This window comes from Coptis chinensis, chromosome 9 (genome assembly GCF_015680905.1).
Source record: "Coptis chinensis isolate HL-2020 chromosome 9, ASM1568090v1, whole genome shotgun sequence".
Taxonomy (NCBI): Eukaryota; Viridiplantae; Streptophyta; class Magnoliopsida; order Ranunculales; family Ranunculaceae; genus Coptis; species Coptis chinensis.
This window is the reverse complement of record NC_141464.1, coordinates 20,275,066-20,299,027: the sequence shown is the minus strand read 5'-3', so window position 1 is coordinate 20,299,027 and position 23,962 is coordinate 20,275,066. Positions and strand designations below refer to the sequence as shown.

The 23,962-nt window shown below is 36.5% G+C and overlaps 3 long non-coding RNA genes across 3 annotated transcripts; all 3 read left to right on the top strand.

Annotated features, from left to right (window-relative positions):
- The first annotated feature begins 586 nt into the window (after positions 1 to 586).
- LOC147475152 (uncharacterized) lies at positions 587 to 1,069 on the top strand. Its single transcript, XR_015207455.1, has 3 exons — positions 587 to 689; positions 792 to 916; positions 991 to 1,069. It is a non-coding gene; the product is annotated as an uncharacterized LOC147475152 (long non-coding RNA).
- A 605-nt stretch (positions 1,070 to 1,674) lies between these two features.
- LOC147475151 (uncharacterized) lies at positions 1,675 to 2,371 on the top strand. Its single transcript, XR_015207454.1, has 3 exons — positions 1,675 to 1,949; positions 2,044 to 2,166; positions 2,264 to 2,371. It is a non-coding gene; the product is annotated as an uncharacterized LOC147475151 (long non-coding RNA).
- A 19,543-nt stretch (positions 2,372 to 21,914) lies between these two features.
- On the top strand, positions 21,915 to 23,318 carry LOC147475150 (uncharacterized). Its single transcript, XR_015208611.1, has 3 exons — positions 21,915 to 22,473; positions 22,599 to 22,737; positions 23,271 to 23,318. It is a non-coding gene; the product is annotated as an uncharacterized LOC147475150 (long non-coding RNA).
- The last annotated feature ends 644 nt before the right edge of the window (positions 23,319 to 23,962 follow it).

Genomic DNA, 23,962 nt, shown 5'->3' with positions numbered 1-23,962 from the left:
GACAAGGTTACAAACATGACAATTCAGTACCATATGTTGAACACCATCAACCGTTCAAAAACTGCTTGGAAATTAAAAGTTAGGGTCGTGCGAAAGTGGGATGATCTTTATTCTAAAAACCTAGCTATCAAACACAGAGAAGTCCTTCTTATTGACGAACATGTATGTGCTTAATTAGTACTAGATTTACTATTTATTGTTTAATTGTTGTTTATAAAAAAATTTATATTCTATGTATTATACTGGGGCAACCAAATTCAAGCTAAATATGGGGTGAAATTAACAAAGAAGTTTGAAAAGCATATGCAACCGGATGCACTATTACTTATTGAAAATTTTGACATTGGTGACAATTCACCTAAATACCGTGTTGTACCGCATGATTACAAACTCGAGTTGAATGACACTACTATAATCAAAGTTGTCACCAATCACGATGTGCAGATTCCTCAAAACCTATTTTCATTCACTTCTTTAAATGATATTGACTCAAACAAGGACAACATAGTCCTTACAGTAATCACGTTACATTAATCCTATAGATTTTTTAACCAAAACAACTACGACAATAACTTTGTATACAATGCAGATGTCGTAGGACTATTACTGAAGGTTAAGGCAGTTGAAACATCAACCATAAGAGGAGGCAATACAAGGAAAAGACGAGATATAATCATAGCAGACACAACGTATAACAAATATTATATATATATATATATATATATATATATATATATATTCAATTTTATTTTTATTTACACAAATTCTTACTCTTCATACTATCAATGTAGAAACACTGTACTTAGAATCACATTGTGGGGTAGTGCAATGGATCAAATTCCAACTGACTTCATTCATTCACCGGACAAAAATTATGTGTTAATAGTAACATCAACTTCAGTACAGAACTGGAAAGGTAATCATCTTCTTCGTTGTTTTCAAAATACTATTTCTTTGCATTCATGATAGTTAACTTTACCAAAATCACAGGATATTTTCTCCAATCAACATTTGGAACAAAAATATATACAAACTTGCAAATACCTGAAGTTGAATCAATCATGGAAAGGTAACAAAATTTCATATTAATTGTATTCAATTTATTTGATTTTCTTTTTCTAAAAGTAATAACAATTTCCAAACATGCAGAGCACAGGAAGAAGAAAAAAACGATTTAGAACAAATAAAAACAGGGGACGAGATACAGAGCTTAACTAACGTCATAAATCAAGATAACCCTGTAAAGGTAACAACAACTACTTATCATCCTTCTCTAAACAATTTATATCATATAATATTGTTAATACAATTTATTTTGATTTTTCATAAACAGGAAAAGTCGTTCCTGTGCAGAGCAAAGATTTCTAAGATTTTAAATGACGACATATTACCATGGTATTATAAAGCTTGCGAAAATTGCGTCAGTAAGCTTGAAGAAATCAACTCCAGGCTTTGGTGCAATAGATGTGAAAAATATCCAAAACATTCCAGAAGGTATGACTATGTACGAAAACTATAAAACATGTCTATTCTAATCAATTAGTTGCTATTTTTTTTTTTTATTATTTTTTTCTAATTTTTCACTTTTGAAAAATAGGTACAAATTAAAACTTGAGATCACAGATGATGAAAGTTACACACCCACAATTGCATTTGGAAATATAGGAAAAGTCATGATCAAACATTCGGAAGATGAACTCTACAAAATTGAAAAACAGGTAAAAACATCTTTAATTAAAACAATATATTGCAATTCTTTAAACAAACCACTAATAATTTCTTTTTTGAATTATTTTAGAAAAATGGAAAAGAAATGGTAGAGAAGATATTGAAAAGCATTGTTGGAAAAAAAATTTGATTTTCGCATGAAAGAATCCAATAACAGCAACAATTATAACACGAAATCGTTTGTTCTTTTGTACGCATGTCCTGTGAGCAATGATGAAGAGGTATGTATATACATTAAATGTCGTTTCAGAATTTATACATATGATTATTACATATAACTATATACACAGTTGGAACATTTCTCTATTAATACAGGAAACAAACTCAGAGATAGCTGCTATTGAAAAACCAACAATGGAAAACCGGAAAAAATCTATGGCAGAACCTCCAGAAGAAACCCCCTTATCCAAAAAAGTCTGCAAGACTTTAGATCTCAAGGTAACCATTTATATATATTAAATGTCTTAGTAAATTTAATCTTTCAAAATAAAACAAATGGAAATCTACTTACTTTTTCTGTATTATTTTTCAACAGGACAATCACTTGGAATGAAGATAGTTTCTACTCAAAGGAGTATAATTCAATAGTTTAGTGGACATTAAGAATTAGTTATCATTGGATCATGAATTAGTTATCATTGGATCATAAGCTACAATTTATTATTGTGCTTGTGTTGTTCATGCATGATGAACAAAAATAGGAATTCATTTTGAATGGATAATAAGTTATGCTACAATTTATTAGTCGATGTGCATTGGACTTGCTAATATTTTTTGTCAAGTACTGACCTGAACCTGTCCTTGGATGTGGCGTACAATATCTTCGCTCGGATCCAAGAGGTTGCAGGAGACCTGAAGTGCGAAAAACACACTTTAAAGACATTCAACATGCTAACTAAATAGGCAAATTTTCAACCAAACAATACTACATTCCGAAGTGAATAAATGATTCGATACAAGAGGGTTACAGAAATCCAAATCTGGATGAGGGGGCTTCAGTACATAAAAGGTTTTTGTACCGTCCATGAGGTTCAAAAGTTACGTGGAACTAATGAAAGCCCCTTCCTCTTCCCCGTCCACCCCATGCCCTGCCTCCTGCTGTGCTTCTTCCACCTCAAGACAAACCTTGAAATGCCCTATTTACGAGCTGGTTCTGTCCACCACCCTCAGCTCGACCTTTTTTGTTGGCGGTATTGTTTGAACCATTTGCAGTAGTAGCAGTTCGCTTCGCTCTGCAAAACACATGTATATTCACCTCAGAAGTGGGAACAACAATGTTACCAAAAGACAAATGTAAGGAAAAGTATAATGAATTGCCTTTATGCTGTAGATAAATGCTCCAGATGTTGCAGAAATCTTGAACCAGATCTTCGTGCCACTGCATAGATTGAAGGTAGAAGAAAACACAGATACTTAAGATAGTCTACACCCTATGATTGCGACTCGAATATGTTTGATTATGTCCAGCTAGCCGAGTTACCGATATAACTGCGAAGGGAATGGGATAATAGAATCAGAGGTGGATCAGGGATTTCAGCTCCCCTGTGCAATGATTTTGCAGTGGGGAGATGCAGGCGAGGCAGTGAGTGCAGGTTTTTTCATCAAGAGAACAATGAATCTGAACCTTGAAATCAAGAAAATTAATGATGAGAAGAAAGCGTCCATGGCTGCTCAATTTGCAGCAGAAGCCACTCTTTGAATGCTGCTCAAAAGGATGATGAAATGCCACCAATTGAAGCCATTCTTGCACCACTGGAGGCAAAGCTCAAGCTTGCTAGGCAGGAGGTATGCCTCTCATGTCTTCTGATTAATACCGTAATCCAACAAAAATGTCTCTTGTGATACTGACTAATAAAAAAGCTTCGTCATTAATTACTATGTCATACAGATTGCAAAAACCTGCGGGATGACAATAAAGCATTAGATCGCCTTTACCAAAACTGAAAGAAGCGGACTTTGCTTGAAGCAGAGGAAAGTGTAAGCGCGCCTAGGCAAAGGCCTCTATGGTGGATGACCATTTCTTTAACGTACTTTTACAACTCTGTTGGTGAACTAATACTATTTCATCTTTATCGAACAGTACTCTTTCTTCTAATATATATATTCACTTCCAAGTAATAATTAGGCCACCTCATTTGAGGGAATCAGGTGTTTGTTTTGACTTTATTTCCTATGAAACTAATACTTTTCATTATGAAACTAATATTTTTCAATATTGGTGCACATACTGTATTACTCACAATACACTGTGTTTGTGACTTGGACTAGAATCCTGTCGCAGTGAAGAATAAGAAATTGATCACCCAAGTAGGCCGTCACAATCTCTAACTAGGTTGTTCATTATGTTGCTTTGAAACAATCTACAATGTGCTACCCACATTTCTTCATCCAGTCATGCGTTTATTGTGATCTGCTTAGTGTCTGGGTATGACTACATTCTGAAGTCTCACAAATTGAGTTTTACTCATTACCAGTTGCAGTTACTGAATGAGTAATACACTAATACCATATCTCAAGAAACACTTCCTATTTGAGCAAGGCAAGCGATGTATTTTTTTTTTCACATCTCTATTATGAATCTTTCATTGGAATGTTTAACGGGAAATGTGATGATAGCCATGATACAAATTTACTGGGGACATGGTGTTTATGGGATTGAGTCAGCATCCAATTTTTACTTTGGGAAGCACCCCACAGTTCTTACTTTAGGAGAATCTGCGATGCTTGCTGGCATTATACCTGCACCCGAATTACGATCACCATTCAATGAACCAAGCAGGTCTGTTTGCATTGAGCATAACTCCTCTGTGAGTCCGATCTTTCTAATATGCTGAAGATGTATTTTCATGGATCTATGTTCTGTTTGCTTTATAGTTGGATATGTGGCCTGCATATGCTTTACATTCTTCAATAGTATACTCAAGAGCTTTTCATAGGTTTCCTCACAAGCAAAATATAACTTTCCTATTTTCTCTAAGGGAAGACTTCGAAAGCAAGAGCATTGAGGAGGAGGATTGATCTTTGGGTTTATTGATATCGAGGCAGCTTTCAACCGTGAATCGGGCGTCTTTATATACATGGTGATGTGTGAGAACACCACACTAAAGTGTGGTACTTTATAAACCCTCTTTGGGTGAGAGAGGAGCATCTGCATTTCCCTTTGAATATACTTTGATATAAATGCTCAAAGAGAATTTAGCCCGTGACTTTTAGAATGATGATGATTTTATATAATATAAATATATAATTTAGCAGAGAGCATAGCATATCCAACACTTTCTTGAGCAGTGTAAGGTTGCAGAATTTACAAGGTGAATTTGAATATCTCTATGAATGGATTAGAGGATAGCACTGAGAAAATGGATGATTTACATGTTATTGAAAAGATTATGTGGACATTCTTATAACGTTATTGCTGCAATTGAAAAAATAAAGGATCTTTCAATTATGACATTCCAAATGATTCGCAGTGTTGTAAACATACAATGAATTGAAGGCTGCAGTCAGCCCACGTAATGTGAAGTATCACCACTCTAACTTATTCTTTGGGTGTGAAATCCTAATGTACTGACTACTGAGCATATAATTTTCTCTGAACAAGTAGATTTAAGACTTTTACCAAAAAAAAAAAGTAGATTTAAGACAAGTAAACCCATAATGTAATTAACTATAGGCTCTGTTTGATAGCGCTGGAAAATGCACAAATAAAAATTCCCAAATTGTGTGGGATAGTTTAGCATCTGTGAATCATACAAAAACTCCCTAAAAATGCCAAAAAAAACCTTCCCTAAACAGTCATATTGACAAAATTCTACCACATAGCTCAAGTAATTAATCAAAGCATGCAATCGGTAAGTGATTTCCTGATCCAATTTTTCGACCCGGATCGGGGAACATTTTGGATCCACCTATAAAGTACTGAATGAGCTTAAATATAGAAACCATAGGCATACCAAATTTCACAAACTTCCATGACCATTTTCTCTACTGAAAACAAATTTCAAAGAACAACAATGTTTTTCTCTTTCCTCTTTTTTTAACACATACTTGACACTGAGAGATGCAGAAAATTGTCCATACATGTCACAACACATGATGTACACCATTCCAAAGGTCCTTTGCATCTTTAATACTCCTTCGAAGGTAATGTAGAATTGAAATTTTGAAAAATGAAATTATAAAACTTCATCAGACTACATGTAACAGGTGATACTACTATCAAGCACACTCCAATTACCTGTAAAAGCGGTTCGCGGATGTATGATAGTGATGTTACAATAGAGGGTTCATGAATATTTTGACAGTGAAACTAAGATTTAGGAAGTGAATATTTTGTTCCAAGCAAGTGAATTTCTTCTTTGCAGCAGTGTTACTAACATGGACTATTGTAGTGTCCATGACTGTGCAAGCACGACCATTGGCCTCCGGTTCAACTCTAACTGCTCGACTAGAACTCGAGGAACAAAACCAATGTTGGAAATCTTTAATGGAGCTTCGAGCATGCACTGGTGAGGTAGTTATGTTCTTTCTGAATGGTGAAACATACTTAGGACCAAGTTGTTGTCAAGCCATTCTGGTCATTGAGCACAAATGCTAGGTTCACAGACAAGGAAAGCGCTCTACTCCGAGACTATTGCGACTCCACATGGATAAACCAAAAAAAAAAAAATCACCATCAATAACCCACGCCCAAAAGTTCAAGCCACCTAAATTTATTATTTGGATAAACCATAACCAATAAAGAAGCACACTAAAACAATAACTTTACACCGTATAAAACACTCAAAGTAGTAGTATTCTAAATAAACAAAACAATTTAACTTATAAATACTAGAGAATCAATCAATAACACATTCAAACAACCTGTAGACTTTCATCTCCCATCTTCAACACCTAGGTAAACTACTAAACTTTCAAAGTTACATATAAATTTATTGTTTTATGAATTCTTGATTATTGTTCTGTTATAAATTTATTGTAATATTTAGTACATATATCACTTAACTGAATTGAACTACACCACTATCACATAGATTGGTATCAATCATCATATGTGAGCATGATTTATCATCTTAACACATTAGCTACATTCAAATTTGTAACTTATTCATAAGATAACATACTAATTTTTTTTAAATTTATATGCAGCAATATGGATCATAATACAATCTTTTCTATTTCAAGGAAAGCAATATTGATTCAAATCCTGATGGAAATCAATATTTATAAACCACCGGTTTACACAACAAAAGTGAAGGGTGACAAATTTGGATCAACCGTAACAATAGATGTTCCTATTCTGAAAGGAATATTTAAAGAAGACGTGGACTAATATGATGAAGAGGAAGATTCAACCCTGCAAACATCCTATGGAACTCTTGAAGAAACACAGAATAAAGCCGAGAATGAAGCTGCACAAGCCGCTCTCACATCACTATGTCAATGGTACAAATTCCAAATCAAAGATTTCAACTTCACAGAACTTAAAGAAGCAAGGAGCGAAATCAATCATCTACGTCAGATTCATGAAGAAGCTACAAAGGAAATCAAACATCTTCAACAAGCCAATGAACAATTTCATGAAATAAATTGAGGCCTACATGTTGATATCATGCACATTGGACAAGAAAATAGAGAATTGCGAACAACACTTACTAATGTTGAAACAGAAAACAGAGAATTGCGAACATCAATTACTAATGTTGAAACAATCAACATAAGTGATGATGAAGACAAACAAATAGACGCGATGTTTCGACCCCCACCTACGTGGCGAACGTCCATTGGTAGGAATCTCCACTTTATTTGTTTAATTGACAGGGCTAAAGCCCAATTTGCAGTACCATGGATCAATGTACAGGCCTATTAACTTATGCGTCTAAGGCTGAACCTTAGCCACATGGCTTGCCACTAATGTACATTGATTTATGTCCAGATTCATTTCTTATCAAAGAGATAATTATCAGTTGAGAGTTATATTCTATCACAATGACTCAAGCTACAAGAATACTTGAGCTACAAGGATTCTCTACTCTACCTATATAAATACCAAACTATTTTTCATTGAGAACTACGTTCTTGAGACTTGATCCAACTGATAATTTGGGTACGTAGGCAACCGCAAGGTACAGTCTCATCATTCCCCCGATCACCATCATTTTTCTAATTACTTTTCTACGTTATTCATCTTTTTTCATCAACACTTGGTGTTTTGATCATATTTGGTCGAAACATAATTGGCGCCGTCTGCGGTTCTTATGCAAAACCGACGATCACGTTCTACAAAAGTTATGACGAATACTCAACAAGCCTAAGTTCTCGATGCACTTACTGACGATCATCGCAAATGTGCGGTTCCAGGTCAACCTGGCGGTATCGAACTACTCCCTCCTATTCCTTTTCAACATCCGATTGCATACGACCCGGCTACCGTTCCACCAATACGCCAAATTATTCAGCACGAAGTTATTGCCTCTGACGATTCTTCGTCATCTGTTGTGGATAATGTCCGTCATATGTCTCGAGGCATTCTTGTATTAAAAATATTACATTGGCCTTGTTTCATGCTGTCAGACGTCTTAAGCTTATTTCAAAGAAGGAATAGTCAAAGTTTATACTTGTCGAATATCCACTGCGTAAGTTTTTTCGCAACGTCTACGGATCGAGTCGCAGAATGGAAAAGTTACCTTAGCGTTTACAACATTGTCTCTGACACTCATACAATTAAACAGAGACAAACTTTGGTGTTGCTAATGACTGATTTTCTTATTTATGATATTCCTATGTCAAAAGCATTACTCGATGAGGAAAACATCAATCTCTAATTGTCATTACCTCCCGGGGGCGATGACTTGACATATTTATCGGATATATCAGCTACTTGCTAGATTTACACCGATAGTTCGCATAATAAGTCTTCCTCCGGTCTTGTTTTTGTCATCTTGAAGGTGAATGAAGATATAATTGCGAGGTCTCTATGTTTGAGTTTTTAACGCTTCACATTATATGGCCGAGTACGAAACTGTCATTTGCGGTATACGCACAACTCTTCAGCTGGGGGCGACTAAGTTACGATTAATTATTCTAAATTAGTCGTTAGCCACTTTGAATGATAATATGCGGCTCCCAATGATAGAATGAGCGTTTATTTGGACTTCGTTCAACGAATTGCATGAAATTTTATATCTATCAGTATTGTACAGTATCCGCGTTATGATGTAAGGCATCCTGATTCTATCGCATACTTATCCGTGAAAAATCAAGTCGTCACTGTAACGACAACACTGGATTAACCACTTATGCTGTCAGATGATTCCAACGAGCTTGGCAATCGATAATGTCTCAGATCTCACCGACGACGATCATGCAGCTGACGATGCTCAGGAATTTCCGGGGGCGAAGTCTCGCTCACATAGCAATGACTCAATGATATTGGTGGCCATACACGCCAAAGGATGTACGTGTTTGTCCGAGAAGTGTGTGCCTTGTCAAAAACATGATATATGATATGGGTCAAACTTTCCGCGATAAAGCGTCATCCAATCCATAAACCTTGGTCATTTACGAAATGGGGCCTTGACATTGTTGGTTTATTTTCGCCAGCCCCTGGCAGTGTTTGTTTCTTGCTCGTCGCAACAAATTATTTTACTAAGTGAGCGGACAAAATAGACAAGTTGAACGAAAAACCGGACAAAAATTTGTTAGTCTGTTTCTAGTTCAATAGTTTCTTTTCCGTTATTATCTTTGCATTTTTCAAGACTCGGTAATCAATAAAAAAGCAATTCTTTCACTTCAGTTCCAATGATATGATTTTGGTTTTAGCGAACCTTATAATTGTTCGACAAAAATCGACGAAATTACCACGTTTAATTTTCGTTAGGTCTAAGTTGAACGCTTTTACGCCGCTTAGTCGCGTTACTATCACTACAACAAAATATGGCTTAAATTACCACGTTTAATTTTTCTCGGGCCTAAGTTGAACGCTTTTACGCCCTTAGTCGTTACTATCACTACAACAAAATCTGGCGAAATTACCACGTTTAATTTTGTCAGTCTAAGTTGAACGTTTTTACGCTCGCTTAGTCGTTACTATCACTACAACAAAATCTGGCAAAATTACCACGTTTAATTTCGTCAGTCTAAGTTGAACGCTTTTATGCTCGCTTAGTCGTTAGTATCGCTCCGACAAAATCTGACGAAATTACCACGTTTAATTTCGTCAGTCTAAGTTGAACGCTTTTTCGCTCGCTTAGTCGTTACTATCGCTCCGACAAAATCTGACGAAATTACTACGTTTAATTTCGTCAGTCTAAGTTGAACGCTTTTTCGCTCGCTTAGTCGTTACTATCGCTACAACAAAATCTGGCGAAATTACCACGTTTAATTTCATCAGTCTAAGTTGAACGCTTTTATGCTCGCTTAGTCGTTATTATCGCTACGACAAAATCTGACGAAGTTACCGCGTTTAGCTTCGTCAGTCTAAATTGAACGTTGTTACGCTCGCTTAGTTCGTTATTATCGCTACGACAAAATCTGACGAAATTACCACGTTTAATTTCGTCAGTCTAAGCTGAACGTTTTAACGCCGCTTAGTCGTTACTATCGCTACGACATAATCCGACGAAGTTACCGCATTTAGCTTCGTCAGTCTAAGTTTGAACGCTTTTACGCTCGCTTAGTTGTTATCGCTACGACAAAATCTGACGAAGTTATCGCGTTTAGCTTCGTCAGTCTAAGTTTGAACGCTTTTACGCTCGCTTAGTTCGTTACTATCGCTACGACATAATCTGATGAAGTTACCGCGTTTAACTTCGTCAGTCTAAGTTGAACGCTGTTACGCTTGCTTAGTTCGTTATTATCGCTACGATAAAATCTGACGAAATTACCACGTTTAATTTCGTAAGTCTAAGTTGAACGCTTTTACGCTCGCTTAGTCGTTACTATCACTACGACAAAATCTGACGAAGTTACCGCGTTTAGCTTCGTTAGTCTAAGTTTGAAAGCTTTTACGCTCGCTTAATCGTTACTATCGCTCCGACAAAATCTGACCAAATTACCACGTTTAATTTCGGCAGTCTAAGTTGAATGATGTTACGCTCGCTTAGTCGGTCGGTTTGGCGCTTATGTCAACATCGATGAAGATTACCCGTTTCATTTAAATGGGTTACGCATCGGGCGTTTTTCGCTCAATCTAATTTTGCAAGCTTAAAGTTAGTATTGGGGGCGTTTCATTCTATTTCGTGTCATCTATATAAATCAACAACATTGTCAGTTTTACAGGTATGTTATCAGACATCGCAACTATATTCAATTGCCAAAACATACTTTATTTTTATTTTTCATCAAAAGAAGTTTTAGCTCTATGGTATTACATTCACACAATTACCTAATCAATTGTCTCTGTCAATTGTCTTACGGTTGTTCGATTAAATCTTCATTTTCTTCTTCGAAATCTGCATTCGCTTCGCTTAACGCTTTCGGTTAACTATTTTCCGCAGTCATTCTTTTTTCTAAGGAATTATGCCAATCTTTCTACGAAAAATTTTCCGAGCGAAAATTTTTGTCAGCGTCATTATTTTTTCTAAGGCATTCTGCCGATCTTTCTACGACAAATTTACCAAGTGAAAATTTTTGACAGCTTCATTATTTTTTCTAAGGCATTAAGCCGAACTTTCTGAGCGAAACTTTCCGAGGCTCGTACAACCGTCGTTTCTCTGTGCGGCAAAAATTCGTTTTACGTTAACTTTGTAAGCGAAAACTTTATTCAGCTTATTTATTTATTTCTCTACGACATTGTGATCATTCCGTTCGAAATTTTTCGTCAATATCTTTTGCTCGTAATTCCGCCGTTTCAACCTGCGAAGAAAATACAAATCTTTTTGTTAGTCTTTCAGACTTAACCAAAATTTGTAGCTAAATGGAAAAAAATATTGACATACCTGTTTCATGTTGTCGAATTTTTTTGCCACCGCTTTGTCATATTCTCCGAACTTTTCTCCGTCTTCTTCGGCAGGCCAAAATAACTCAATAATTGCGCAATTTCTTTGTTTAACGGAATTGCACTCCCGCAACTTAATTGTGAGTAAGCCGTTACTACTTCATCTTCTTCGACTATCGTTTCAAATGCATACACTTCGTCCATCTCAAATCCCTCGAGTACTAGTATTTTCCGTAGTTCTTTAAGTGACCATCGCCGCGGCCTCGTATATTCACTATATCTGTCACTTTTTTTTTCCACCTCACCAAGTCTACAATCGTCATCGATTCTTACTATTCTTGATTATCTTTCGCCCGTGTAATACAGTCGTTTCTACCTGCGAAAAAAAAAAAAAAAAACTTTTCATCAGTTATCTAGTGCCCACCATCTTCCTGTTCAGTGCAAAGACAGAGCAAGTGAGTGACTGTTGTTATTCTAGTGCTTCCTTGAACATGACTATAGTTATCTGAAAGCGATGATCATGCGAAGTAACAAACTGAAAAACCAAACTTGAACAAGTGACATTAGCTAAGAGTGCTAATCTAAATATCCTAAAGAGCTAGATGAACTTTACATCGTATTAAGTGTCAATCTCTAATAGAAAGAATTGGAAAGTCACGCAACACATAGACATTAGCTAAGAGTAAACAATATATGCACCATATAAGGAAAAATACATATAAAATAGATAAAACAGCTCCACTAGATGGATACAATTCATCTTCTAAAGATCTAATCTCTTTCTTGCTTTAGATTCGTTCTTGAAAGATAAAGCTTGAATACTGGAAGTTATTGAAGAGAACAGGTGCAGCGAGAAAAAAGATAGCCAAAATTAGCCCTATTTTTTCTCTATCTCTGATGTGATAATTAATCGATGAGGTATGAAACCCAAGTAACCCCCATGTTCATGCCGACCAATGAAGTCATAGTCATGTGCACCATGCTTATTCAGATTTGTTGTATATATTTAGTATAGTATGAGTTCTTTAGCCGAAAACAAATATGGTATGACCGTATGAATTATGTTAAACCTTTGAGTATTTTTAACGCCTAAAATAGTGATCTTGTGATATTCTGAATAGATGACAGGCATTAATTCTTGGTTCATTTGTATCTTGCCAAGCTACTGGGAGAAGAGGCAAATACGAACAAGAGAAAAGAGATTACCCTACATGCATCGGCTTCACCACTTGTACTAACCATTTCGTTGTCTATGCATAAACGTCTTCGCAGTTTATAGAGCTTAGCCACTGTTTATATAATATTTCTTCGATCTAGTTTTCCATTGCTGGTTGAACTCTTATCTAATCCGAACTCTAACTCTTATAACTCTTATCTAATCCGAATTCTTATCTAATCCGAAGTTGGCATCCAGTTTTAGTCGCTAAAATCTTCACCTTCGAATCCAATTCGTATTTAACTTCCTTTTATTACTATTATTACTAAACTGCCCCTATGTTTAATTTTCAACGGTATAATCCAAGTATCGCTATTCCGTTGGCACGCATCGTCGAATTCAAATTTCGTATTATTACGTGACGTTGGTCTACATTTCGCCAATCAATTTTTTTTTTTGCAATTTTATTTCTGTGCATATTTTATTTTTTTCTGTGCATTTTCGGCCATCTTTTATTTAACTAAATTGCGTCCCGTATACGTTAGTTTGACATTATTTCGTTCCCGATAATTCACGAATTTTTTTCGACAGTCAATTTTCCAATTATTTCTTTTCGCACGACACTTCGTTCTACATTCCGCTCATTTTTCTTTCTTCTTTGCCATATGAACTTTGTTCGCATGCCAAAGAGGGCGGTGTTTCGACCCCCACCTACGGGCTTAACGCCCATTGGTAGGAATCTCCACTTTATTTGTTTTAATTGACGGGGCTAAAGCCCAATTTGTAAGTACCATGGATCAATGTACAGTGCCTATTAACTTACGCGTCTAAGGGTGAACCTTAGCCACATGGCTTGCCACTAATGTACATTGATTTATGTCCAGATTCATTTCTTATCAAAGAGATAATTATCAGTTGAGAGTTATATTCTATCACAATGACTCAAGCTACAAGAATACTTGAGCTACAAGGATTCTCTACTCTACCTATATAAATGCCAAACTATTTTTCATTGAGAACTACGTTCTTGAGACTTGATCCAACTGATAATTTGGGTACGTAGGCAACCGCAAGGTACAGTCTCATCATTCCCCCGATCACCATCATTTTTCTAATTACTTTTCTACGTTATTCATCTTTTTTCATCAACACTTGGTGTTTTGATCATATTTGGTCGAAACACGTGACAACTGGTGAAGATTTTGACATAATCAACATTAGAGATGATGAATAGAATAGTGTTACATGGAATTATTAGTTATTTAAAGAGTTATCATTATGCTAAGTTTTATTAGGAATGTTCATGCATTTTAATTTGTTTAGAGGTTTTAGAAACTTCGATTAGTAACTATATGACTACTTATTGCCTTGATTTTGAATGAGCTTCAATGCATAGGGCTTTTAAATCTGCACCACAGTATGCCACACAACTAGCGGCAAATTCCATCCTTAAATCGTTTGAAGGGGTCGCTTCCATTTTCGCATGTGAATACACGTGTTTCTATTCTCATCTGCGAGTGCATGTTGTTGAAAGGCTTTGTGATCTCGCAACATCTCTCTACAGTTCTACGCATATCAAGTATCTGAGAATTCTCAAACTCACTCATTCTTGCAGATCTGCATTTCTATATATGCAACGTCTCTTCCTCTATTTGATAGTTTCTCAGACTATTTTGAAGAAATATACGACTCAATTTGTGTGGTTACCCAGCGATGAATTGGTGGCTTTGGCATTTCAAGATTTTCTAGGAAACTTTAGGATCAAGAATGATGGCATAACCACCACTTTAGACTTTATAGTTCTTTTATGTAATTTCTACGTCTCATATATGTTTTGAAGCAGGTGTATACATCAGTTGTATTTCTTTTCATTTCAATGTATCAGATAGGTTCTATAAGCCATAGGAAAGTACTAAATTATGTCTATTTGGGTTTCTTTCGATTGATAGGAATGGCCCAAAGTACTAAATTAAACGTGTACTTCGGTTCTTTCTTTCATCTGAAGACATAACCTCACCTCTTATTCTCTTAAAGAATTTCGGCCAGAAACATTTGACGGATATAACAAGCCTGTGAACAAATAGTCGGGATACCCAAAAGGTGGTTTGTGCTATGACGGTTACTTTTATCAAATTCTGGAGACTCCATCTCCTCTTACCAAATAAATCACATGATTATATTGTATAAATCTTAATGAAACGACTTATTTTATAAGGTACCCTATATATTACACTAATGCTGTTGCACCCAAAAGTAGTGTTTTCCACATTAAATTGAATCTAGAAAAAAGAATTTAACAACTGAACAAAACTAAAGAAAAAAATTGAGTGTTGTTATATTGAAATCTATTGAGTGGGATGGAATATGTCTAGATTGATGTCATTGACTATGGTATGTAAGCTCATATGGAGCCGTTTGGTTTGGGGATGAAGAACAAATGACTTCGGATAAACTGATAAACTATTCGAACATTTACCTGATCACACCTACTCAACATGTTTTTTGTTTTTTGAATGACGACTTACCCGATCCCTCAACATGTTGATACGTGAGAACACGTTACAAAATGAAGGACACGTATCAAACTAAAAACAGCCCACTTTAAAATGGACCACGCCAGTTTAGTAGTTGACTCTAAGAATTTTGTAAAGCCCAAACGTTTTAAACATAACAATGAAACAATCCCGGCCATGGGCCGGGCGAAATGCTAGTCCTTTAATAAAAGGGAATACAGCTCTGGTCAATAGGAATATAATATGAGTAGGAAAGGATATCTCAATGAGGAGATATACATGAACCAAATCTTCAAGAACTCAGTGGTCCGGATCTTTCCCATAAGAGAGTCTGCTCTCACTTTCAAAACTACGCCAAGAACAAGGCTGAGACTTGATCCAATTCCGGACTTGGGTAAGTAGGCATCCCTTAAGCGTTCAGTCTCATCTTCTCAACCAATCCAACCATTCTTCACAACCTAACTTGTATTTGAGAATTTTTTGTCCAAACATTTGGCATCGTGTATGGATTTTTTTTTGAATATACCACATCCTATTTAGAAGCCACATCATATCCAAATCTCCCGTGAAGAAAGCGAAGAAGAAACGAGATCAGTCTAGCGTCACATCAGCCTGAAATTTGAATCCTACAATTCGGTCATTAGTACGCATCTTATATGAATTCCGAACTTCAGGACTCAAATACTGTTCATGACCAGAATCACAAATTCTTGATCGCAATCATCAAAAAATTGTTCAGAAGGCTACAAATTACTGTTACTGCAAACAACTCCTCTGGCCCAAACATTTGCCCATCTTCTACAAATTCCAGAGCTACTCAGTGTTATTATTATCTCATCAACATATGAGAGCTAAGTATTTATATACAATGCTTTTTACTTTAATACATTAAGGTTATTAGTAGGAACCTTAAATTCCAGAGTCTAGACTCACAAATACTTTTGTTTTGCCCGAACTCAAATGTTTATACCTATAGTTCCAATACAGTTATCCGTACTCTGGATATATGGATTATGTCGTCCTGACACTAGATATAATACACTTATCCGGACTTGTGTGATTTGGCTATTTACTCTATGACACTAGGGATTTTTAGTTGGGCCTTTTAATATGCACCATGCTAATATATCACATTCATAATCTAAAAGGTGGACCTTAAATTTCTTTGCGGAGATATTACTGTAAGATATTGGCAGAGTATGTTGTTGTGGCATATTAATATGCCACCATTAGCACAGTGTTAGAAAGCAATTTGACTGTCCATTTATCATTGTATCGGTGCAATAAGGTTGTACATCTGCTAGCGACCAGTACTCATCATCTCATAGACTGTTTTTGGGAGATGGAAGCACCCACTTGGTTACTAGGACATTTGCAGGAGAATCATATGACATGTAATATTTAGATACCGCACTTTAGTGCATATATATATATATATATTGGTTTTACCAAAAAAAAAAAATTATCATTATATTGACTTTGGCTTATAGTTCATACTTGATATGATACTGATCACTGTACAATTCTCTATATACGCCTTGATCTTAACTCAAAAACTTTAACAAGTGAAGTTTCACCCTAGTATTTTATTCCTGTTTCGCCAAGTACTTGAAAACGACTTGGGGAGGTAACTTCTTAACATCCTCGCATCTCAACTAAGAGGATTTTTTAGTGATCATGCATGGAAAACTAATACCTCAACTTTGTTCATGCATGCACAACTCATGAAAGGGTACAGACCATCAAGCATGTATGTTATGAGCTTGACAACATATTAAACATATGATATGCACTTTAGTCCTTCGGATTCATTTTTGTACAAAGGTACTCCAAACCGTAATATGGTTACCCGAACCTCTAAAATGGTCATTCGGACCTAGTTTGAGGTCAAATGAACTTATGTCTCTCGTATGCAGAATAAATCAAAATAGCATCTATACCAAAGAATGGTAATGTTTACCATGCTTGTTCTTTTTTAGCTCACTTTTTCACAAAGTTAGATTCTATAAATTAGTCTGATCGGCACCCATGTGACCTGACTGTTATCGGTTTAAATATGTTTATAAGCAAATTCATTATTTTAAATAGACCTTGCCCTTTCTGCCTTGCTGACCTAGCTAGTTTTGTCACTGTGCAATAACTGGATTCAGTATCGACAGTGTAATGCAGAGATTTGAGGGCTAAATACGTCTTCATTCTTCTATAAAATTGAGCAACAACTTCTCGATCGTAATCATCCAAAAAGTTGTTCTGTTGGACAGAGTATTCTTTCAGAAGAGTACAAATCTGATCTTTCGGAAGACTAAAAGTAACTATTTCAGAAAACAACACATCCTGGTCAAGCATCCGGTAGAATTAAACATCTAATTAAAGAGACAAAACACAATAATTTATAGTGGTTCAGTGTCAATGCGGCGACCTATGTCCACGGGAGAAAAAATGTTTTATATTGCTTGATTGATATGGTTTTTGTGTTACAGAGGTGTTTATATACCACAACATGAGTGCATATTGGTGCCTATAGTTTCCAAAAGGATTGGAGACTTTCCTTTATAGAAAACATACGAAGCTGACAAATCTCTGTCAAAACCGACTAGGACGCGCCCCACGCTCCAATTAATCTTGCGGAAGGAGCGACCCGCGCTCTTGCCTTGGTCGACCTCCAGTACCTTCAGCGCGACCCACGCCTTCTCTTTCTTCTCCCACACTCCCCCTCAAGTTGGTGCGAAGATATCCAGCGAACCCAACTTGGAAAGAATATCATGGAACTTGGAAGCTGGAAGTCCCTTGGTAAAAATGTCTGCAAGTTGTTGGTCACTTCGAATAAAGAAGGTAGTGACAATGTTAGACTGTACTTTTTCACGCACAAAGTGACAGTCAATTTCGATATGCTTAGTTCTCTCATGAAACACCGGATTTGCAACAATGTGCATAGCAGCTTGATTATCACAGTAAAGTGTAGTTGGCAGATGCAACCCAAAACACAAATCCTTCATAAGAGCGCGAAGCCATATGATTTTACTAGTGGTGGAAGCCATAGCCCTGTACTCAGCTTCTGCACTAGAACGAGCCACTACATTCTATTTCTTGCTCTTCCAAGTGACTAAATTACCTCCCACAAAGGTACAATAACCGGAAGTGGACCTTCGATCAACTGGACATCCTACCCAATCAGCATCTGTGTAAGCAATAATAGATGTATGCCCATTTTTTCGCATCCAAATACCTCTTCCTGGTGACTATTTCAGATACTGCAGCATTCTAGGAATTGCATTCATATGTGGAGTCCTTGGAGCATGCATAAAACGACTAACCAAGTTCACTGCATAAGAAATATTTGGTTGGGTAATAGTTAAATATATTAGTTTACCAACTAATCGCTGATACTGACCAATGTCAGTAAGAAGATCACTAGTGTTGTCCAACTTGGCTCCACTGTCAGTTGGAGAATCAGATGGTTTTACCCCCAACTTTTCTGCTTCACTCAAAATATCCACCACATACTTTCTTTGATTTAGAAATATATCCTTTTTTGAATAAGCAATTTCGATCCCAAGAAAGTACTTCATAATACCCAGATCCTTGATGACAAACTTCTTGTGCAGTAACTCCTTGAGCTTAGAAATCTCGATAAGGTCATCACCTGTGATAACTATGTCATCAACATAAATAAGAACAATAACCAAGCCTGACCTGCTATATTTAACAAATAAGGAAGGATCAGCATCACTTTGCTTAAGGCCGGTCATAGCTAGAACAGAACTGAGCTTGGCATACCACGGTCGTGGAGATTGTTTAAGTCCATAGATAAGCTTTTTTAATTTGCATACTAATCCGACCTTAGTCTCTTTCGGATGTCTAGGTGGGATGCTCATATACACTTCTTTTTTAAGATCTCCATGTAAGAATGCATTTTTTACATCCATCTGAAATAATTTCCAGTCTTGATTCACAGCTAGAGATACAAGAATTCTAAACATATTCATCTTTGCAACTGGTGCAAAAGTCTCCTTGTAGTCCTGACCATAAGTTTGGGTGAATCCCCTTACAACAAATCAAGCTTTAGACCTTTCTAAGGAACCATCACTGTTGAACTTGACAATCAATAGTTTTCTTTCCATACGGAAGCATAACAATATCCCAAGTGTTATTTTTGTCTAGTGCACGAAGTTCTTCTTGCATCGCCTTTCTCTAAACTGAACGAGAGTTAGCTTCTCTAAAGTTCTTGGGTTCTTGCACGTCATCGACTGTACTTAAGAAAGCATGATGAGATGAAGTGATATTTGCATACGTTATATACTCCTGTAGAGGATATGTAACATCATGCAAAGAATAAAAATTCCTGCGAGTCACTGGAGGATGTCGTTTGCTATCAGATTTGTAGTAATCCTTGAGAGTTACTGGAGGTCGTCTCTCTCGTTCAGATTGTCTAGAAACTGGAGGAGCTGGAGGAGCTAGAAGCACCAGAGCGCGCCCCGCCCTCAGTTTGCTCATCTTGGGAGCGTGCCCGCGCCCCATCTACTAGATGTCGTGGATCACCAGAGCGCGCCCTGCCCTCAATATACTCAGTTTATGAGCGTGCCCGCGCCTTCGCTTCGGTAGAGCCCAATTCTTTAGTGGCAGGAACTATACCTTGACCAACCATTTGGACAGGCATAATGCCTTCACCAACTGCTGGGAGAAGAGCCAAATCAGCAGTAATAACAGCTGGGAGAGGTGCCAAATCTGCCAAACACTCCCCCTGGGACCGATTCCCAGGCACAGCTGAATCGTGGAAGAAAACTTTAGATTCCACAAATCAGACATCACGAGAGACAACTAGTTTCCTTGTCGTAGGATTGTAACATATGTAGCCTTTCTGTGTGGTAGAATAACCAACAAACACACATCGAGTAGCCAGCTTTGAGAGAGATCTAGCGGCCTAGCTTTGAGCACTTCCAATGGGGATTTAAAACCAAGAACCCGACTGGGAAGACGATTAATCAAATAGGCAGCAGTTAAGACGCTATGAGACCAGTAGTGCTTAGGAACATTCATACTCAACATAAGAGCACGAGTGGTCTCCAAAAGGTTTTTGTTCTTTCTTCCAGCCATGCCATTCTGCTGAGGTGTGCCAACACAGCTAGTTTGATGAATTATCCCCTGGCTACGAAGATACTCAGGTAACATACCTTTACAAAACTCAGTGCCATTGGTAGATCTAAATGTCCTGACATTAGCACCAAACTGGTTAGTAATCATAGTATGAAAATCCTTGAATACAGTCACAACCTCAGTTTTCAATTTCAATAAGTATAACCATGTAGCACGAGATTTATCATCAATGAACAACACAAAATACTTATAGCCATCATAAGAATTAATAGGAGCAGGTCCCCATAAATTAGAATGAATTAACTCAAACAACTTATTTGACACATAATTCGAGTTTGGAAATGATAAACGAGTTTGTTTAGAAAATTGACAAACATCACAAACATCATCAGAGTTTAAAGAAACATGTGGAAACAAATTTGACAGGACATGACTAGATGGATGCCCAAGTCTTTTATGCAAAATACGACTCTCAAGTAAATCACTAGTTTGACACGCCTTCTTATGCGACTTCAACAAATAGAGTCCATTGGAATAAATTCCTTCACCAATCGTCCTCTTTGACTTTCGATCCTGAAAGACGACAGAGTTAGGAGAAAAAATGACATCACAATTTAAAGAATTGGTAAGTTTTCCAACAGATAGAAGTTGAACAGGGAATGAAGGAACAACTAGTGCATCACTCTTGAGTTTTTGATCAAAAAAATTCACTTGACCACTACCTAGAATGGGAACGGTGGAACCATTTGCTATGGAAATATTATGATCACTACAAGAAAATCGACTTTTTCCCACGGATTCCCGGTATTTTTAGCCAGGGTCATAAACCCTTGCATAGTTTCCTACAAATTTTGACCGTAGCAAATAAGTTTTTCCTCATTTCGTAGCTTTAATACCTTTAGCCACGGTTTAACTGTTTAATTGGTCGTGGGTGGAGCGACAGTCGAAACTGTCGGGTACAATATTTTTAACCAGGACGGTTGTTCTTCGCGTTTTGACCGTGGGGTTAGGGCTAAAAACACTTAGAAAAAAACAAAAAAGACAGGGTATTTCTTCCTCCACCCACATAGCCTTCGTCCCCCACCACCACTCAACCCCATTTTTTTTTCCATCTCAACAAGGTACTGAAGCAAAAATCGTATTTCAACTTTAATTTTCTTAGGATTTACTATGGGAAAGGGATTTAAAGCTATTTTCTCCTTCCCCAATCCCCACCACCGCTTAGCTTCACCCCGCACAATTAACCACTTACCTTTTTATCTATTTTTTTTTTCTTTTTTCTACTTCTCACATCTGAAAATGGTAATGAAATCAAAAAAATTATTTCAAACATCGATTTTTTTTTCTAGGGTTTTATTTGACAAATTTTTTCAAGTTTAATTTTCTCAGTGTTTACAAGCTTTGTTTCTCTTCATTACACAAAGACATGTTTTTTTTCCTTCAACGTCTCAACTTGGAATCGTTGCTGACCAAAACCCAGGTCAGTTTAGTTTCTTCAAGGGTTTTCATATTCATTTATTTTACTCTTCTATTTAAAGATTGTACCTTTGCCTTTCCAGTTTTTTTGGGGTTTATTGTGTTAATTACTGTGTTTCCATATGTGTATAATAGATAATTGGTGAAGTAAGGTTGGAATTTTGGTGTTTGAATAGCTAATTGGATTTGTCACTGTTGGGGTTTTAAGCTGCTGTATAAATTTGTAGATTTGGGTAAGTTGGGGACAGTGGGTTTCAGGTACTCCTCTTTATTTTTGTATCAGCGAGCAGGACTTTGTCATGTTCACTCACCCAAATGGTAGACTTACTTTGTTCGGGAAGAGCGAAGCGAAGTATCTAAAAGGTTTGTTTGGTGATGATTTTGCTACTGAAGAATGGGAGCTGGACTGGTCGTTTTATGGCTATGGTCCCTTTTCCAAATGGTATCTTGGCGATGATGATTCTTCCTTGGCTGAATTGAGAAAATATTATAAGGAACCCAGGAATTTGTCAGGTGCTGGGGTGGTTACTGGAGATGGTTATGTGCGAACCACAAGCGATTTTGATAGGGTATGTGCATTTCCAGCTGATGCAATTTTATGTGATTTTGTCTGGTGAACTTTCTTTAGGACTATTTTATGCAAATTATTATTGTGTGTTAACCTCCCCTCCCCTCCTTTTTCTATATAATCCAGAGTCTTCTTGAGAAAATTGCGGAATTTGTTCCTGAGTCACTGCAGTGAATGGCCAATATGGATGCTAATATACAAGCAAAAGAAAGAACTATGATCAATTATGAACCACTCTAGAGATTCATAATAGCTTATAGTTGTTGTAAGTTTGTTATGAACCACTCTCTTAGTTTTATGTTTATTATTATTATTTTGTATCCCTATTTTTGCTTAATGTATTGTTAGTGGATACTACTAAAAAATGACCAATTGGTTTAGGTAGCCGAACTTTTCATATAGGATTATTGGATGATGGCATAAGACATTTCGGCTTGCACTATCATCATAATGACACTTTGTATAAATTTTTATAATTCAAAATTAATCACCATTGGATCATCTTTGGGTAGAAATGCATAATCGTATGTATATTCGTATCTGACGGGTATACCGTATATATGACAAGAGCTAGTTGACTTGTTATATTGTTTTCTTATTAGCAATCTTTAATCATTAGAACTCTTTAACAATGTTGCATTGTTAAAATGCTTTTTAGTGAGCTAGGATACAAAAAATAGAAACATCTTAAGCAGTACGGTTCTCTATTTGGCATAATACTGTTTGTGTTTTATTTATGAAATTTTCCGGTGAAGAAAATTTTGCATTACAATTCATCCAGAATTTTGAATTTTGTAGAACTCAAGGCTGCATTTCATTGGAACTTGGAGGAATCGTTATCGTAAAAAGCGTTTTTCCCAATTTGTGGGTTTAAACATGAAAATCCCACTGTTGATGCTTCTAATGTTGGCCAAGGAACTTCTGTTATCCATATTGACAGGGTAATTTTGTGTATCATATTACTGATTTGATGCATTACAAATTTACAATATAGAGTAATGCATATTGTAACCCAATATGTCCTTCATTATGTCGGTTTCTCGTAACACACATGGATACATACCGGTGTATCCGACACATATTTTATTTGAAAATATGGAGTGTCAATGTTACATGCAATATACTGAATGACCCATTAGAGTCTTGAGTTTCTACCTCTTCACTTGATCTGATGCATTACAATTGGTATTGTTGTGGTATTGTTGTCTATGTATTTAGGGTTTTTGTGTGTGTGTGGGGGTGGGGGTTACGCTTTATCCGATATACGGTTATTCCCTATACAAATTATGTGTGTGTGTGTGTGTGTGTGTGTGGGGTGGTGTTCGCTTATCGATATATAGTTATTCCCTATACAAATTAAAGAAAAAACGTGGAAGGGGACACTCGAGGAGAAATTCTCTGTCACATGTTATTTATAAAATTTGTAAATACATCTTTTAGGGGTGATAACCATGTGCTTTTCCAGGACTGCTTTTTTGTGTCAGTAATTT